We start from the raw sequence: 16335 nt of genomic DNA, 5'->3' as shown, positions 1-16335 counted from the left end.
TTTGAGATGTTTGGAGTGGAAATATCTCATAATGCTCAACAAAATTTGGAGAATATTAAAAATTTGTAGTGTATGTCATAACTGTGGTATATTCAATCATAGATGTCAAATAAAAGGCAGTAAGATTCTCTTTATTTTTTTAAAGACTGATGCAATTTTATTATTTTTTAAAGATTTTATTCATTTATTCATGATAGACATAGAGAGAGAGAGAGAGAGAGAGAGAGAGAGAGAGAGGCAGAGACACAGGCAGAGGGAGAAGCAGGCTCCATGCAGGGAGCCCGATATGGGACTCAATCCCAGGACTCCAGGATCACGCCCTGGGCCAAAGGCAGGCGCCGAACCGCTGAGCCACCAGGGATCCCCAAGATTCTCTTTATTGGTTTTTACTGCCTCTACTTCCTAGACAATGCATCAACCAACAAGCCATTTATTTTTTAAAAATTTCAGATATTGAAATAAAATCTTGATCAATTTGAAAAAATATTTCATTCTTTTTTTTTTTTGTTTAACATAACTTGAACAATATGAAAGAAGTTCACCACCGTTAAGGAACTTCTCTTTTATAACTGGTCTAAATGTTAAGAATTAGAACTTTACTAGCTTGAAGCTTATTTCAGAGGGAGTTTAAAAAGAGTTTCACAAATCATTTTCTTAGTTTCAACAAAACCTTGAAGGCTTGAATTTAATTGAAAATGTTAAAGTTTCATTTCAGGCTTCAGAGATCAAATCTTCTGAGAAAAGGAGGGCAATTTAAAGACAATTACGTTCTTGGGAATGTAATATGAAATCATCCTTATTTTCAAATTAAGGATTTCCATATTAAGATCACCTCTAGATTGGTGGCTGGTAAATAGTACATTGCTGACATGAGTACCTGAGGGTACCTTTAAAGCAGCTATAAGTTAATCAGTTCCTACCACATGCTGGCTCTCCACTGAAGAACAATGTTTTGTCTAAATTTAAAGGGACTCTACATTCTACTCTTCAAATTAATTGCAGCTATGCTTACACTTCTCTCTACTGCACAGCTGTGGTGATGTGGTAAATGTCTTAGACTCGTAATCAGAAGTCTGAACTTCAAGTCTCAGTTCTACTAATTTACTGGATATTTTATCTTGCACATCTTTTTTAAACCAAGTGAGTCTTATCATCTCTAAAATTTGTAAGGGTATGTCTCCACTACGTATTCCTTAATTCGTCCTATACATTTTTAGTCTTCTTTCTCTTCAGAGTATAGTTTTAAAGATAAAATTTAATTATCTACATAATTAAGCCTTTTTTAAAATATTTTTTTAAATTTATTTATTCATGAGAGACACAGAGACACAGGCAGAGGGAGAAGCAGGCTCCATGCAGGGAGCCTGATGTGGGACTCGACCCTGGGTCTCCAAGGTCAGGCCCTGGGCTGAAGGCAGCGCTAAACTGCAGAGCCACTGGGCTGCCCTACATATTTAATCCTATGTAAGTGTTTAAAGATGGCAATTTTCTGATGTATACATAAACTACAAAATTCAGGGATGATCAATGGTTGTAGACCAATTCTACTATACGATGGTTAATTTTATATGTCAACTTGATGGGCCGCAGTGCCCAGATATATGGTCAAATGTTATTCTGAATATTTCTGTGAGAGTTTTTGGAGATGAGATTAACATTTAAATTGTTGGAATTTGAGTAAAGCAAATTGCCCTCCATAATGTGGTGTGCCTCATGCAAATCAATTGACGATCTGAATAGAACAAGAGACTGATCTCCCCTAAGTAATCAGGAATCCTACAGCAGAAAGCCCTCAGATTTGATCTGTAGCATGGACTCCTCCCTGATCTCCACCCTGTTGGCCCATCCTGCAGATTTTGGACTTTTCCGCCTCTATAATTGTGTGATCCAATTTATTAGAATCTATTTAGATATCTATCTATCTATCTATCTATCTATCTATCATCTATCATCTATCTATCATCATCTATCTATCACCTATCTCCTATTTGTTCTGTTTCTCTCGAGAACCTTGACTAGTACATACTGCAAAATTAAACACTAAAACTGATAGAAATTGCATTATATAATGTTGAAGTGTTATTACTTAAAAATATTGCCTTTCAATTAATTTTTATTTTCTTATTTATGATATATGGTAGATGATACTCACTTCCTCAGATAAGCATCATTCTTATGATATGCTCTTGATTGAAACAGATTCCTAACCCCAATCTTAGGACAGAGGTCTAGATCTTTTTTTTAAGTTTAAGCAGATCATTCACTTAAAGCAATACTCTGTCTACTCTTGAATACCTTGACATATTCCTTGTACTAAAAAGCGGTATGTCTACCGTTTTATTAAGTTTCCTCCATTAGAATAGAACATTCCTGGTAAGAGTATGGATATTGTCACTCATTTGTACCATTCAGCAGGCCAGATATTATTTGAGATCAACTCTGTTCCCACAATGACTTCCATCAGAATTATAATATTTGAATCCAGTCACATTTAAAAATGTCCCCATCCTTTTATTCCTTGGGGAGATATCCCTTCTATCCTCAACAAATTCTTATGCTCTCTTATTTTCTCATCTTCTTGCAGCACTGACTCAGAGGCTTCCCAGTAGTGATTTCCCTTGGCTCTTAGGAACCCTTGCAAAGTTGTAAATAAACTTGCCCAGTCACTCCCCCCCACCCCTCACCCTTCACACAAAGCTCGGCCAACTGCTTGCTCTGATTGAAACATTGATCTCTCCTGAGAACACATTCTCCTATGGTCCTCCACTGTGGAATTACTACCATCAAACATGATCCACACAGCAAGGAGTGGATTTTGAGGTTCGCTCCATCATCATTTCTTCTTCTGTTTTCTGCACATGCTCTTATGAGTTTCCAGCAGTCTGGCTGTAAACCTTTTGTCTTCTCTAATCCAGTAGGTACACTTCATTCCAGGACATCTCTCAGGTAATCAGAAACATTCTCCTGTCATGTCTCTGAATGTCTATGATAGCTTAGGGACAGTTTAACAACCAATTTAGGTCTATCACAAAACTATTTTCAAAACTCATGGAATACATGCACTGCTATGGAAGTTGCTTATATTATCACAGCATCTTCTGACCTTTCCTCCCTCCTACAATCTATTGGGATTATCTAAACTTCCCTGAACCAATGCTATAACTAATTTCTCTGCTACTAGCCCTGGGAGGTTAATCACTATTGGAGGAAAATATATGGTTATGTAGACTCGTGAAAAAACAAATATGTGGACTAACTACAGCCAGAATTTTAGGACCACTAAAATTTATTTTATTGTTTAAGTGCCTCAATCTCTTATTCCCACCAAGACTATATTACAAATATTTACCATGATCCACAATACTTTGATCATTACCTTGCCTCATGCCTTATAGGGAAAATTGGAGCTCTTAGGTGAAATCTATCACAAGAGAAAAACTTCACTAACACTTGAATACATATTTCCTTTCCCTTAGCCTTAGAAGATAAAGTTTACTTGATGGTTCAGGATAATTTATATCTTCAATACACCCATTTGGCCTCACTCCTTTTTGTCTGTGTTGAAGTACGTTTAAGTCTTTATCCTTAGGAAGACAGGAAAACAAAACAAAATTAAATCTTCCCTTTACCCTCAGCCTCCTCCTAGTACTGTTCTGCCTCTTATTATTCTCATGCAGCTGTTCACAATCTATATTTACATTTATTGATCTCAAGTCTTCACTTCCCCCTAATGCTCTAAACCCTCCAATCTAATGCCAACCCTCATCACTTTACTAAAAATGTTGTTAGAGGCACCAATGTTTACCCACTATAAATTTAGGTTACATTTTCAACTTATGATCTGAGACTTTTTTTTATGCTCTTGGGTCTATTCATTTCATCCTCTGTCTCTCTTTACCCGAACAAATATATTTGTTGGCAATATCTTAGTGAAAATTACTGTGCCTGCCAGTAAAGATTAACCCTAGTTGCTGCCCTCAGAAAATTTATTCTAGTATCTATGTGGCTCAGTCAGTTAAGTGTCTGACTCTTGATTTCATCTCAGGTCATGATCTCAGTCACAAGATCCAGCCTTGCATTGGGCTCTGTGCTCAGCAAGGGATCTACTTGACATTCTCTCCTTCTCTCTCTCCCCCTCTATCCTTCCCTCCGCTCACATGCATGTGCTCTCCCTCTCTCTCTAAAATAAATAAATAAATAAATCTTTTTTAAAAAGAAAATGTATTTCCTAGGAAGGAAAAACTGTAATTGTAGTAATTTTAAAATATAGTATTAGAGAAGGATGTAATTAACTACAGGATTCAGTAGTGCACCTAGAGAAATTTGCATTTAGTTGGTGACCTAAGGAATAGGAGGGCATGGCTTGAAACATTCTTTTTTATATATATTAAGCCCATACATTCTACATTCAAATTCTCTGACGTTCTCAATCTCTTGCAAGATTGTTAGTCTCATCTTCTAATTACTGGTATTCTTTAAATCTCAGTTCACTCCTCATCATTCTGTGCCTGGTTTCTTACTTTTATCCTCCTATGGTTTTACCCGTCACTAATTACAGTAACCAGACTGTTACCCAGACTGCCTATTATCTTTCCAACTGGCCAACTTCCTTTAAAAGAAAGGCCAAGGTGCACTTAACTCTTCTTGTCTAGATAAGTTGCAGATAGTCAATGTTCCACAAAGTCCTATATACAATACATACCTATTTCTACATTTTTTCATAATTACCGATTCATTAAACTATTTGTCATCTCAACTGTGAGTTTCTTGAGGGAAAAGATGTATTTTATTTGATTTTGTAGCTTTAAATTTCTTTAAAAGATTTATTTATTCATGAGAGACAGAGAGAGAGGGGCAGAGACATAGGCAGAGGGAGAAGCAGGTTCCGAGTGGGGAGCCTGATATAGGACTTGATCCCAGGACCCCAGGATCATGCCTTGAGCTGAAGGCAGATGCTCAACCACCGAGCCATCCAGGTGTCCCATAAATATTTTAAGTGATATCTAAATGTTGGGTACTTCATAAATTTTTCTTACATAAAATAAATTAATATGTGGACAAGCAAGGAATTGGAGAATCCTTTTTGCTAGATACACTTGCAGTTAATTTATAGGCTTGTTTACATGAATAATGTCAGTATTGGTGAATATTTAGAATTTTTAATATAGCTGGAGAATGTGATTGTCTGGAAGTAGACATGAAAAAATAGATTTTGAAAAAAGATCCAGTGTATTTTTAATTTGCAGTAATTCTTGCTGCCTTACAATCTGGGACCATATAGATGGAGGCATCTTTTGCAGTATTTTGGGAAAAGAGGTGAAGGAGGTTGCTTTGGCGAAAATTAAGTGTTTGATGTCTAGTTAAGTCTTTTAAAATTGTCTCTGACAGGAATACTTGTGAAAGCCAAAGTTCTTATTTACAAAACTCTGTTGGGGTTGATGGAGGCAAGTATCAAAGTTTGGTAAACAGAACACAGAGTTCTACCACAAAGCATAGAATAAGAGACAATTTCCTAGCAGGCTGGGAAAGCCTTTCCGGACTTGGGGAGAAGCCTAGAGAGAAAGAATATAAGTGACTGAGAGAGTGGTGAGTGGTTCTTACCCTCCACTGCTCTGGTGATGACACACAGATCATTGGGTAGATATGAATATCCCAGTGTAAAGTGGAATTAGTCCAATTCTCTTGATTGGAATTCTGAGAAGGGAATGTCTTGCAGAGTTTTTCACTGTAACCTGGGAAACGTGAATTAGAGATGGTAACCTTGTGTGGTTTCATGGTAGAGAGTGGAAACTGCTTATGGTCTATAGGAATCATAGCCATTCTTTAGAAAAGAGGTTAAGCCAATATTGTGCTAAAGGACCAGGGTACTGGAATAAATCCATGATTTACTGGAGTTTAGAGCCTTATAACTTCAGTACACAAGGTAACAAGACCAGGACAGTATATGTCTGGACATGCCCATGTATGTAGTGAGAACAGATATTAGTACCCAAAGGAAAATAATACTATAGCAGTGGACTCTGTTGAACTCAAGAAGAGAAGGATATGTTATCCCCTTCACCATAACTCTGGTATTACTTAAATCATGAAATTAGAGTATATTAGCAATGCATCACGATGCTTATAGTTTGTCCATCTATATTATTGCCTGTTTTTTTTCTTCCTATTTTCCTTCCTTTCTTTTTTTCTCTCATAGTATATTACAGTACATTTTAGATGTCATAGCACTGCTTCCTGTTATGGACATTCTGGGAGGCCTCTCATTCAAAATTTGATTCAGATATTGAGACTGAAGACAGCATACACACTCACACACACATCAAAAGCATATGAAAAGTTGGGTGGCTCAGTTGATTAGGTGTCTGACTCCTGGCTTTGGCTCAGGAGGTGATCTCAGGGTCCTGTGTTGGACTCCATGCTCAGCTCAGAGTCTGCTTGTCCCTCTCCCTCCCCTCCTCCCACTGCCTCTACTCTTGTGCTCAATATACATAAATAAATAAATAAATAAATAAATAAATAAATAAATAAATAAAATCTTTTTAAAAAGTGTATGAAAATGTATTAATCACATGATAAGGCATTTGGAAAGAACACATATGTTCTGAGTTGGCCTGGATATGGCTTGAGGGAACAAGGACAAAAGACTAGCTTGTGATTTTTATTGTAACCAGGGATATGGGGGCTGGGGTAGGTTTCCCACCAGTATTCATGGGCTTACATGTTTTGAATCTCCCACCACCACCAAAGAGGAGGTACTTGGGCTTTCTTATCAGTAAACTCAGAAGTGAAACCCAAAAGGAAGAAGTGAGACCCAAAAGGAAGAAGGAGCAGTGAGGCCTAGAAGATATCAGTAGTCAAACATTCCAAAATGGAGATAGGCTTTTTATTACAAAAATTATTATTATTATTTTTATTATTAAAATTATTATTATTATTACTTCACATTTTATACCACAATCAGTCCATGATTAAACCCAACAACAGAAAGAGCTTTAAAAAAATAGCTCTTTCTATCACCCATATTCACTCTATACTCCAATCTTTTCAAGTCTTTCATTTTTTCATGCTTGTTTAAAAAAGTCAGGATCCAAACAAGGTCTACAAGTTGCATTTTTATGTGTCTTAAGCCTATTTTATTCTTGAGTACCCTTTTACCCTTTATATCAATGTCATAGAATTATTACTGATATCAAATGTTTTGTAGAATGCTCCATTAAAAAAAAATCCCTAATTGTTTCATTATGTTGTCATTTAATCTATTCTTTTAATTCCAGTATTTCTGCAAACTGTCAGTTATATCTAGAAGCTTGATTAATTTGGATTCAACTTTGTGGCTAGAATATTATATACTACTTTATTGATAACATCAACTCATGGGAACATGCTACTGTTAGCTCCATTTTCAGTGATGCTAAGATTGACTGATGGGTTCTAGTGGTTAAGTCTGATCTCTCTGTTGCAATTTGAACTATGATCTTCATGTAATCTGTGGGATATAATCTGACATAGTGAAAATATCCAGATTCCCACACTACTCTACCAAGAGTGTTCTTGATAAGATTTCCAGTCATCTGGATGTCCCTAAAACAATTGGCAAGTCTTATCTCAGTCATTGCTTAACCAAACCACAGCTTTTGACACAGTTTTCTTCTCTTCTTGTGGCAAATTCTTCACTTGCCTTTCAGAGGACTGTTCCTAATTGAATCTTCTTTTTCCTTTCTGGTCTCTATGCAGATACTTTGCAGGTTTCTCCAGGTCTCCCTAACTCATAAATATTGGAGGATCCTAAAAATTTTTGGAGTCTTTTGTTTTTTGTTTTGCTTTGTTTTTACCTAGAGCAGTGATTCTAAGTGGGAGACAATGGTGCTTCCAGGGAAATTGGCAATATCTGATAACATTTTGGATTGCCACAACTATGGATTGCTCCTAGAATATTGTGGGTAGAGACCAGGGATGTTGATAAAAACCCATGATGAACAGGACACCCTTCCAAAACAAAGATTTATCCAGTTTGCCATATAAGTATTACCAAAGTTGAGAAATCCTGATCTAGACTCACTCTTTTATGATCTAACCAATCACATGGTTTTAATTATTATTAAATTATTTAATTTAATTATTATTTAAATTATTAAAGGCTGATGGCTCTAAAATTTAAATCTCCCTTGGACTCTGACTCATAAATCCACTGTCCACTCTGTGTCTCAACTTAGATGCCTAATAATAATTCTAAGCCTAATATGTACAAAAGAAATTTGATTCCCTCTAAACACACCCCAAGCCTTCTCAAGTTCAGTAAAAGACAATATACTTTAAAGATAAAAAGAAAAAAAGAAAAAAAAAAACAATTTTTGATTCTCTTTCACTTAAATCCATATGCATTCCTTCAGTGTTTCCTATTTGTTCAACCTTCAGAATCAAACCAGTTTTCATCACCATTTCTAGTCTAAGCCATTGTCATAACTTGTTTAGAATATGGCAGTGGTCACCACCTGAGCTCCATCCTTTTGACCTCAAATATATTATTTGAAATGTATCCTCCTCTAACCCACCCGGTACCTTTTAACTCTTCTCAGCTTCTGAGATTCCTGTCATGCTTTTATGTGTTTCATTTATAATGGAACATAGATATGACTTGCCTTTCATATTCATTTATTGAGGGAAGATTTGTATTAATGTATCTGGATACAACAGAATGTCCAATATATAATATATGATTGATAAGTTAGCATTTTCCTTACAATGATTATGAAGGTAAATTCTGCTTCCTAGGGAAAAAAAAGGTTATAAAACATAAAATTAAAGTTTAAAGTAAAAAAAAAGACCCTTCTATTTAGAAAGTGATATGTAAAAAATTAAAAATATTAATTTATTATATTGGGTGAAATTATGGCAAGTTGAATTCAGTATTTACATCTAAATTTAGGGGAAAAAATCACCCTATATTTTTTTCTAATTTATTTTAATAGGCTGTTATCAGCAACAAAATATTTTAGAGGCTTTGGATATTTGTAGATGCACTAAACAACATAAAAGTTATAAAGGTTTATTTGTGCTTACCAGTTAAAGCTGATCATGTGTGACTTTAATTAAAAGTGGGAAAATGTGTTTTCTTAATGCTGCAGGGTAATTGGAAAAGATAAGAAGAAAGTTTGATAATGAAATGTGCCCTTTTTCTTACCCAGAGACAAATGCAATATATTATGAATCATATTTTTAATAAGTTTAATTCATTTGAATAGAAAATACAACCTCAGTGCTTCTTTAGTTCCCCAAATACTATTATTTTATGTCCTATTAGATATATTACATTCTGATAATCAGTAATTATTTCTATTACTTGTATAATAGCTGCTCTAATTCACAGTTTATTTTTAAAAATGCAGCTAAAATTCTTCATAATCATTCATTTAAAAGTATACCATTTGACATCTGTGCCTCTAGCAAGCTGCTAAGCTCTAAGCTCTTTTTATACAAATATATTTAGATTTTATAGACTTAATAAAAGAAACACATATTAAAAGATTGATTATAGGTAAAAGCAGTTTAGAGGCAAATAATATTTAAAGACATCACGTTGAATTATTTCCATTTAAAGTAAACAGATCTTTCATCAAAATGGAATAAATTGGCATGCCCCACTTACTGGTATTTTATTATTTAAGTATATTTCTTCACTGAATGTGAAGTCACTAAGAATTTTAATCTTTGTTTTTTTTCACACATTTTGTTCTTCCTGAGATACATGACTTAGAAAGTATAAGAAATTTATTTTAACTTTACTTGTGAAAACATTGGATAATAAATTTACTGTTCATAGTCTCAAATTAAACTAAATTTTATTACATGAGATATTAGTTTTCTAGTGCTGCCATAACAAAATACCTCAAACCAAGTGACTTAAAACAACAGAAATTTCCTCTCTCACATACCAGGCCAGAAGTCTGAAATTAAAGGGTATGTAATGACGGTTCTCTGAAGGTTCAGAGGGTAACTCTGGTCCTTGCCTCTCTTTAAGATTCTGATGGTTGCCAGCAATACTTGGCATTCTGTGGCATTCTGTGACTCCAGTCTCTGCCATTATCTTCATATGGCCATCTTCCCTGTGTATGTTTCCAAAGTTCCCTCCCCATTTAAGGTCATTGGTCAACTGGATTTAGAGCCTACTCTAAACGAATATAAACTTATCTTTAGGAACATGGGTGACTCAGTTGTTGAGTGTTGGACTCTTGTTTCAGCTCAGGACCTAACCTCAGGGTCGTGAGGTTGAGCCCCATGTCTAGCTCTGTGCTCAGTGAGGAGTCAGCTTGGGATTCTCTCTCTTCCTCTCCCTTTTCCTCTACCCCACCTCTCTTTCTCTCAAAACAAGCAAGCAAACAAACAAACAAATTTATGTTAAGTAATTACAACTACAAGAACTCCATTTCCAAAAAAAGGTGACATTCTGGGGTTCTGGGTAAACATGAGTTCTGGAAAACCTTATTAGATATATGGAGATGCTATTTAATTCAGAATAGTTTTCCTTCTGCTCCCTATCTGAAATTCATGTCTGTCCCACATGAAGAGGTCATTTAGCCTATCCCAATATCCCCCCAAATCTTAACCTAATCCAGCACAGCAGTCTACCCACCCCCTAGGTATTTCCCCCAGGACAGACATTCACCTCTTTTGCAATGCAGATAGGCTGAGAGTTTTCCAAATCATTGAGTTCCAGTTCTTTTTTGATTTGCAGTTTCTTCTATTTTTTAAAAGATTTTATTTATTTATTTATTTATTTATTTATTTATTTATTTATTTGACAGAGAGAGAGAGAGAGAGAGCAAGAGAGAGAGAGTGCACATAAGCAAGGGAGTAGGAAAAGGAGAAGCAGGCTCCCTGATGAGCAGGGAGCCCAATGCAGGGCTTGATCTCAGGACCCTGCAATCATGAACGAGCCAAAGGCATACATTTAACTGACTGAGCCACCCAGGTACCCCATAATAGTTTCTTCTTAAATTCAACCCTTTCTTTTTGCACTTTACTATAAGCAGCAAGGAGTAACCAAGTCACATCTTCTATACTTTGCTTGGAAAATCTCAGCTAAAAATCAAACTGGTTATAAGTTCTACTTTTCACCCAATACTAGAACACAATTTAGCCTTTTTTTTGCTATTTATTAAAAAGAGTCGTTTTCCTTTAATGTCTATCAACATGCATCTCATTTCTATGTGAGACATCACCAGAAGCACCTTTAATTTTATACTTCTACCAACAGTCTGTCCCTGACGATGTATGTGTTCTTAAAGATGGATGCTTATTTGCAACTCTCCTCACTTCTTTTTCTGAGCTCTCAGCAGGATGGCCTTTAATGTCTACGTTTCTACCAACAGTCTTTTTAAGGTAACCTAGGCAATTTTATCATCTACCTCAAAACTCTTCCAGCCCTTACCCATTATCCAATTCCAAAGTCATAAGGCCTTCAACTGATTGGAGGAAAACTACCCATATTATGGAGGGTAATCTATTTTACTTGAAGTCAAGTGATAGTATAATTTTATGTTTTGGAAAAAACTCAAGTCTTCTTCCTGTGTTTCTCCATTATTCTCACTACTACTACACTCACATCTGACACCAGATGTGTGTGAGGTTTCCTTCAGCAAGCACTTTTCTGCAACACCAGACTAGTGTCCTACAATTTAACTCCATTGTGAGACTATTTACCTGGCGAAGGTGTCAGATCCCACAGGTTTAATGAATTTGACCCACAAGGCTGCTCTCACCCCAGTTGTGCTTCTGACCTACTGGCTATAAATGAAGTTCCCATGTGGTTCCCATGAGCCACCCCTCACTCTCAAGTAATTTGCAAGACTAGCTCACAGAATTTAGGAATACACTTACATTTACCAGTTTATTAAAGCATATGGTAGAGGGTAGAGATGAATAGCCCCATGAAGTAATACATAAGGCAATGTCTAGGAGGGTTCCAAGCTCAGGAACTTCTCTTTCTGTGGAATTCAGGTACATCACTCTGCTGGTATAAGGATGTATTTATCAATCTGGAAAGCACTTTTTAGATTTTTATGGAGGCTTTGTCGTGTAGGCCTAATTGATCATTACCTCCATTTCTAGCCTTTCTCCCTTTCCAAGACAATAGAGGTGAGGCTTAAAATTCCTAGCTCCTAATTATGACTTGGTCTTTCCAGGGACCAGCCCTCATCTAGGAGCCATCCAGGAGCCCACCTATAGTTGCTTCATTAGAACAAAGACACTCCAATCACCCAGGGAATTACAAGGATTATAGGAGCCCTGGATCAAAAACAAAGTAAAAGGGATGCCTGGGTGGCTCAGTGGTTGAGTGTCTGCCTTCAGCTTGGGGTGTGATCCCCAAATCCTGGGATGGAGTCCCACATCAGCCTGCATCTTCCTCTACCTATGTCTCTGCCTTTCTCTCATGAATAAATAAAGTTAAAAAAAAAAAAGGTCAAAGACCAAATATTAGAATAAAAGATATTCCCAGTTCTCTTATCACTTAGGAAATTATAAGAGGCAGGAGCCCTGTGACAGGAACTGGGGGGGCAGAAATCAATAAATACTATTATATCATACCACACCTACAAAATACCTTCATAGCAGCAATCAGATTAGTGATGATTAAATAAATGACTGAATACTGTAGTCTAGCCGTGTGGACACATAAAGTTGGCCATTACACATGATACACAACTTCTGTTATTTATTTTATTTATTTATTAAAGATTTTATTTATACATGGGAGACACACAGAGAGAGAGAGGCAGAGACATAGGCAGAGGGAGAAGCAGGCTCCAGGCAAGGAGCCCAATCCCCAGACTCAATCCCCAGACCCTCGGATCAGACCCTGAGCTGAAGGCAGACACTCAACCGCTGAGCCACCCAGGTGTCCCACAAGTTCTGTTGTTTAAATGTACACATTAAAGCTTTATTGTAAAATGATTCATGTTCAAAATAAGTTTTTGAGAAAAAAACAGAATTTTGTAAGCCACTCATATTGAGGTAAATTTTAAAAATGTTATAAAATTAAAGCTAACGACACAGAATGTATTTACTATTGTGTCTAAAATTGAGGTTATTTGTAACACTACATTCTTTTGTCACCTACACAACTTTGTATCACATTTTAAACTTAATTTACTTTAAACTTAAATTAAATTAAGGCTAAGAATTTTATAAAATGCATTTTGTCCTTAACTTTTATGTTGTTAATGGTCCCAATTTCTGTTTTGCTACTAGAATCATTCCTTTGTTTTAGGATTCGATTCTAGCTAGCTCTAAAGTATTTCAATTATTCTGTTTACAAAATAAACAAAATAAACTCATGAGGGGCTTACATTCCATGACAAACACTGGAAGACTGATGAGTGGTTCTATAATTACTTACTCTACATACATATTCTAACTCTATCCTCTATATCCTATGGGTAAAATAGCATAATATTTTCTGAATCTATAAAATTATAGAAGTTTTAATTTAAAATCAAGCTAGTCAACTAGGAAAACATTTGATAATAGGAAGTTATTCTCTTACTATGGACTCTCATTTCATAGATTTAAAGACACTCATTTTTTACTTAATTCATGTTCATTTGCAAATATAACTTACAAAATAAACAATTTAGCATGACTGAGTTTATGTATGCATTCCAAAGGATAAATATCGTTTGAGTCATTTTGTAAGGTGCAAATGAGTGCACAATAAATGGATTTCCTTTTGACCTTGTTACTTTTCTAATTACTGTACCTGAATTGGTCATCCAGGAAGTAAATGATAATCATTTTGCAGGCCAGGTGCCCCCATGCATTACATGAACTGCTTACTGTTTGGCAAGCAAAAGATATGGGATGTGCAGGGAGAGTTTCTAGCAGCATAGCTGGACAGGGACATTAGAGCAGCACTATTGTTGCATTTTAAATGATATAATGAGAAAATAAACGTAAACATAATAAATAAACATAAGGAATCACTAGACCTTGGGATAAATACTCAAGAATTCTCATTATTATTCTGTTCCTTGTGAGTGATTCTGATGATATTATAATGCTTATATCAATATTTTGTTGTTAATAACTTCCATATATTTATGTGGTCTCCTAATCAGAGGAACTAAAACATTCATAAAGAGCAAACATTTATTAAATCCTTTCTAATGTCCTCAAGATGGTGTTAACTCTTATTACAGATATAGAAACAAGGCCTTCTGTGTTAAGTGAGAAGGAAATTCATCCTAGTAGTTGTCTAAGTAGTTCCTATGGGAAAAAGAAAACAAAACAAAATGTTTGATTCCTCTGGGAAACCCACTTGACTTAGAATCTTTTTCATTTGGAACAAGTTAACTTACTCCTTTGCCTGTTTCTATACTATAATACGGGAATAGTAATAACATCTATTCTTAAGAAATAATAATGAAATAATTAAGATAATATAAATGAAACATTCTTAATATTGTCTGGCATGAAATACTCGGTAGATATTAGCTTCTAAATGTCAACATTCAGAAAATCTGGTGGCAACCCTCTCGGGTCACTTTCCTCTTCAGGAGCTTTGTAGTATCATTCAATAAGCTCTGCTATCACTCAGTCAACCTTGCTGTGCACCACTCTTCATTTGGTCTACCTCCTCATTCTTTGAAGTGCTGTGACCAAGAACCACAGGCAATAAAAGAAAAGAATTCCAGTCACTTGCTGACACTATCCACAATATAAATACATGAATGATTTAAAAACAAATTTGCAAACAGATTGAACCAACCTGTGATATTAACTGATAAATATTAACAAATGGTGTTTCCACTCATGTAGGCATTATAAGCTTCATTTTTGTGACAGGAATATTTCTGCCAATTAATAAAAAATAAGTGTCAGAGTAGAGTGGTGTAGAGAGATGCAAAAGGAATGCATATACCTTTGAACTAATCCTAGCATGAAATTCATGTTAGCCTCAAAGAAGTTGCATGCTCAGATCCACCCTGCAAGATATACAACAAGAGAACAGCTGGTTACCTACAAGGACTAAAACTGACAACCACTGAGCAACACAACTCTGGCAAAAATATAGATAATATGCAAAGGGAACCCTGATTAAAACTCAATTTATAGTTTCAGAATGATTGCAAATACTACTCCATGGAAGGGAAACAAAAGTCTAATTTTCTTAACTAGACTTTCAAAATAATTTCATAATTATGCATTTACTCATTTACTTGATGTATTAATAGGAAGAAAGTGTCATGGATAAAAAAAATTAAATATTTATAGGTTACCTAACAAATACAAAAATGATTAAAAATAAATCAAATTAGACACATTTTGTCAAAATCTAGAAAGAAATATCACATTTTTGACCCTCAAGATGCTCTGGATTTCCAGATGTTTACCAATTTTTTTGCCTTCTAGCCTTAAAAATAATTGAAATGTCTATAGTTTATCATTCAGTAGATAACTAGCTGCTTTTTTTTATTACTCAAATTGTTAGGGTGAATCATGTGATAAAATATCTTGTTGACTACTTGCTTTTCTTTTCAGCTGATTGTGTTGGTGCTGTCAAGTCTTCAGTTAGCAAACTATGAAGAAGCAAGAGGACCTCTTTGCAAACTCTAATTCCTAAACAAAGGCCTTGTATAAAAAGAAAGCTCAATGCTCTTCTGTTACTGAGAACATTGGTAGTCAAAACTATTTCCATGATGTCAGTTCAGCTCCATGTAAAGCAAAACATTTAATTAATTACATAAAAAAGTTTCTTTTCCCATATAGATATCCCTCATTTCAGGACTGAAGGTGTATGGTGAAACTTCACTTTGTGTTTTGCAATCACCAAAAACTTTTGAGTACCCTTTCTACATTTATGGAAAGAATGATCTGTCCCCATGTGTTCTGAAATACACACCAGAAAGTACTTTTAGCCTTCTCTTGTACTAGATCATAAGCACTGTGGCCTGGCTCCTTTTATCAGGCTGATGGGTAAGATTTTGATTTAGAAGTAAGACGAGTTCATTCCAGCAAGGGTAGGGTCAGAGACCTGTCTTTCAACTCAGCAATGACAGAGGCAGAATTGGTGCTATTTGATCCCAGGCCTGATTGCTGCTCTCAATAGCTGCAGCAAAAATGTCTTTGGGGTTGCAGTGGAGTATTCTTGGATGGTCAGGGGTAAAGCCTAATCTTATGTCTTCCTGGAGATAAGGTAGACTACATAACATCTTTCAATGTTTCTTTTTCCCTTAAACTAGATCAGATCTTATTGCTTGTAACTAAGTACTGGATAGAGTAAATGGACATGGAGTCATCAAATACATCATTCTCATTGTGCCTGGCAAAATGTAATGT

General features: G+C 35.5%; 2 long non-coding RNA genes across 3 annotated transcripts in view; one reads left to right on the top strand and one right to left on the bottom strand.

The window, feature by feature from the left end:
* The window catches only part of LOC111093542, an 18510-nt gene extending 12799 nt beyond the window's left edge, over nt 1-5711 (bottom strand). The window contains exons 1-2 of the long non-coding RNA XR_005381957.1: nt 5602-5711; nt 3377-3584 (exon numbers count right to left, since the gene is read on the bottom strand). This is a non-coding gene — a long non-coding RNA (uncharacterized LOC111093542). The remainder of the gene's footprint in view (nt 1-3376; nt 3585-5601) is intronic.
* On the top strand, nt 5502-16335 carry LOC111093543. 2 transcript variants are annotated; one of them, XR_005381958.1, is made up of 3 exons: nt 5502-5586; nt 11255-11379; nt 15538-16335. It is a non-coding gene; the product is annotated as an uncharacterized LOC111093543 (long non-coding RNA). The 2 variants fall into 2 exon arrangements; XR_005381959.1 differs by lacking the exon at nt 5502-5586 and adding an exon at nt 5718-5923.

This window comes from Canis lupus, chromosome 31, assembly GCF_011100685.1.
Source record: "Canis lupus familiaris isolate Mischka breed German Shepherd chromosome 31, alternate assembly UU_Cfam_GSD_1.0, whole genome shotgun sequence".
In the NCBI taxonomy this organism is placed as follows: Eukaryota; Metazoa; Chordata; class Mammalia; order Carnivora; family Canidae; genus Canis; species Canis lupus.
The sequence above is the reverse complement of the archived record's forward strand: the minus strand, read 5'-3'. Positions and strand labels throughout refer to the sequence as shown.